Source organism: Octodon degus, unplaced genomic scaffold (assembly GCF_000260255.1).
Source record: "Octodon degus isolate 3935 unplaced genomic scaffold, OctDeg1.0 scaffold00003, whole genome shotgun sequence".
NCBI lineage: Eukaryota > Metazoa > Chordata > Mammalia > Rodentia > Octodontidae > Octodon > Octodon degus.
In genome coordinates, this window is record NW_004524579.1 from 11,401,255 (window position 1) to 11,405,143 (window position 3,889).

At 47.4% G+C, this 3,889-nt stretch overlaps 1 pseudogene; it reads right to left on the minus strand.

Annotated features, from left to right (window-relative positions):
* Positions 1 to 1,759: 1,759 nt before the first annotated feature.
* Positions 1,760 to 2,591, minus strand: LOC101581456 (annotated as a pseudogene).
* Positions 2,592 to 3,889: the final 1,298 nt, after the last annotated feature.

The following is a 3,889-nucleotide window of genomic DNA, read 5'->3' on the forward strand; positions in this document are numbered from 1 at the left end:
CTCTCCAAAAGTGAGCCATAGTCCTTCTCAGTGACTGGAAGGTCCTGAGCTCCTATCAGGAAAGTCAGCAGAACAAGCTCCTCCAGGAGAACAAATAGCCCCCTAAAGGCACCTCTTCTTCTTTTCCACTTCTCCTTTTTATGGGGTTGGCAGCAATCCTCAGGTGGGCCTTCCATACCCAGCACCAGGCAGATTCAGTTCAGCTGGTTGGTACAAGTTAATCATGAGTTGTTGGTCCACCAGTGCCCCTAGAAACTTCAGGGAGCCTGTGCTCAGCTATCGCCTGATTTTGGAGGTCCAGCCTCTAGCTGTGGGACAATACATTGTCATCATTTTACACCACTCACTTTGTGGTGTTTTGTTATAGCAGTGCTGGAAAACATAAATGGGGAATGTATATTTTGCTGTGTCTTTATCCAATCCTCTCTGTACCCAAAACAGCCTCACATTTCCCATGCCTGCTCCCTGGGACAGGAGCCCACCTGCATGTCCTCCTCTCCTGGCCTACAGGATCCTGCTATGTCCCAGGAAGCACAAGCACAAGGTCCTGAGTTTGATGCCTGGTGCCACCAAAAAAAAAAAAAAAAAAAAAAAAAAGATCCCATTATGTGTAGAATAGAGACTTTGGGAGCAAGCACATTTGTCCTATTGGGATTCCATGTTTCCCACAACTTGTCACATTTACAGAAGAAAGCATAACTCATACTCACTATGAAGCTGCAGCTGGTTCTTTGGCGCTAGTGAAGAATTAAGCAGGCCTGAGCCTGTGACAGTATGTGGGAGATATGGCAGGAGTGTGAAACTGACAACCTAGATGTACAGAACTGCCCTTGGGAAAGGCCAGGTAGGGAGGGCAGGATGGTGGGGGTGGCAGCCGGTGACCACTTCTCTGGACACCATCTGACCTCCTCTATTCAGGGCCTTGCACAGGCTGCCTGCTCAGCTGGGAACTCTATCTGACTCCTCCCATTTTGTGCCTTAGCTTAGTGTTATCTTTCTGATTTAAGGGCGCGTTGCTGTCCCTCTTCCCATACACACCTTCCTCAGTGTGTTCTTTTTTTATTTTAAAAATATGTTTATTCTTACATTGAGCATTTCAAGAAAGAAATTACACTGATTTCAAAATTCAATCATATTGAACCAAGGAGTTAAATTTATGGCCTTTATAATCATACTTAATTAATATCTAGGAACACAGGCAGACCAAAGCCAGTTCATGGATGAAATGAGTAAAATAACTATGTAAATGTGTAAATGTCAGGGATGGGTATCAGGCATGACCAGGTAAATCTCTGTCATCGGGCTTTTTAGTAACATGATTCACATTCATTTCCATCACTATGCATACATCCACTTTAAATGCAAACAACATAGGACATAATGTTTGTTACCTTAAAAGAAAGTTCAGTCTAAAAATATGACGAAATTCAAGAAGAAAGTCGTGGGACTCTCACTCAGAAGCTTTCAGTGCATGTGGTATTACTTTGTTGGTAACGATGGATCAAGGAAGGATAAGAAACAAAAATACTTTCTTTACCAACTGAGGACACAATTGAAGAAATGGGGACTGGGTTTCTGAAAACTTTGCTAGCTGTGGAGATGGCCCAGGGAGGAGGTCTCCTGAGGGCAGCAACTGACCGCCTTCAGAAAGTCCTAGTCAGAGTTACACAGAGCGTTTAGAGCACTATTTCTAAGGACAAGTGTAATTGGGCTTTGCCGTCTATAAATACTCATCTCTGAAAGCCCGTGGGTGTGTGGTTGTGGCTCTGGCCTGGCCTGGCAGCTGAAGGTGCACATGGCCATCTACTGATGGACCTTCTTGAAGTACTCCTTGGAAGCCGCTGGGCTTGGCTTGCTTGCAGGGGAATCTGGTGTCCAGTTAGCTGGGCAGACTTCTCCGTGGGCTTCCACAAACTGGAATGCCTTCACCAAGTAGAGGGTCTATTCCATGCTTGGGCCCACTGGGAGATCATGGCCACTCAGATGCTTGATGACTCCATTGGGGTCAGTTATGAAGAGTCCTCTGAGTGCAGTACCAGGACCCTCCAACAGTACACCGTAGTTCCGGGAAATCTGTTTTGTTAAATCTGACAAAAGTGCTATGTTCCTATGGCCAAAACCGCTGCTCTTCCTTGGTGTATTGATCCAGGCGAGGTGAGTAAAGTGGGAATCCACTGAAACTGCCACAACTTCACAGTTCACATCGTGAAACTCATTGGCTTCGTCACTAGAAGCAACAATTTCTGTAGGACACACAAAGGTGAAATCCAAAGGGTAGAAGAAAAGCACCAAATATTTCCCTTAAAGTCCTCAAGGCTTAGCTCTTTGAATTCTCTATTGACAACAGCTGTCCCCTTAAAAGACAGCGCGTGCTGGGTGACGGCTGGAGCGTGGTGCAAGGAACTGGTGCTGAAGGTGAGTTTGGTTTGAGGAGACCCAGACCACAGTGCCTTTGTCAAGCATGGTCTTCTAGAAGCAACAGGTGCAAAGGTTGCAGAGGCAGAAATGCCACGAGAAATTATGCTCACGTGGCGAGCAACCGGGGCCTGGAGCAACCTTGCTGCTGCAGCCGCCATCTTCAGCGCACGCGGAGCTGCTCCTCAGTGTGTTCTTTGGTTGTTTCATAACATCCACTATGACTTCTCAGCGTTTTACTCATTGGCCTGTCCACTTGTCCAGGTGAGCAGTTTGGGTGTGGCTGCTACACCAACTATATCTTCAACTGTACCCCCAACACTGGCCACCAAGTCCCAGCACATAGTCAGAGCTCAACAATTTCTATGGAATCCATTCTGACTTGCACAGCTCACTGACCTATATGCAGATCCTCCTTGGGACACCATTGGAGTGACTTCACTGCTTTAACTACTGGGCTTCCACATACACATTGCACTGGCCCTGATGCTGCAGCCTGCACTGGCCCTTAGGGCTGAGGCTTGAGGTCCTGGTCTGTGGGTCTTGCCTTCACTTTCAAACCCTCATCCTCAGCAGTGCTGTCCTCTCACCAGTACAGATGCCTGGCTTTGCCAATCAATGCTTCTTTATGAAGTCCCTGCACATGTTGCCAAACATGCTAGGAGAGTTGCAGGCAGGAGCAGGCAGACACCAGACTGCCAGGACGGTGGGGAAATGTAGGGGCTGTCCAGGTGACTGCAGTGGCCTCCCTGGCTCCCCACTTCACCCTGGCCCCTGAGATCTGATCTCCACTCAGCCAGTCAGAACAGGAGTCAGCCCTCCTCAGAGCTGCTCGACACAGCTGTGGTCCCAGCCCACTGAGAGGGGAAGCCCGGGGCCTTCCCTGGCCCACTCAAGCCCTAGCCACCTCTCTGATGTGTCACCCATGCTCTTGTAGTGACATTCTTTGTGCCACTGAGTCTGCTAGGTAAGCTACTGCAGTGGAGCCTCTGCAAGGTCCCTGGCCCCCAGATAAAGGTGTGGCTGTCTCTTTCATATTTTTCTAAGTTTTAGTTCACATGTCACCTTTTCTACGGACCTTAATTTTTATTGTTTTAGACAAGGTCTTACTCAAACTTGTGATCCTCCTGCCCTAGTTTCCCAAAGCACTGAGATTGTAGGTGTGTGCGTCGCCATGCTGGGCTCCAATTATTAAAATTTTCATTGTGCAATAATTATAGATTCACATGAAGTTGGAAGAATAAGGCACAGTGGCCTACACGCTTTACCCAGTTCTGCCTACAGTAACACCTTGTAAATCTACTTACAATAACACGAGCAGGATAGTGATGTTTATACAATCAAGATACTGGGCATCTCCATCACAAATGAACCTGACATGCTGCCTTCACTTCCTCCAACACCCCTGCTAAACTCTCAGCTGTCCTGCGTTCTATGATTTTGTCATTTCAAGAATGTTATATAAGTGCAGCCA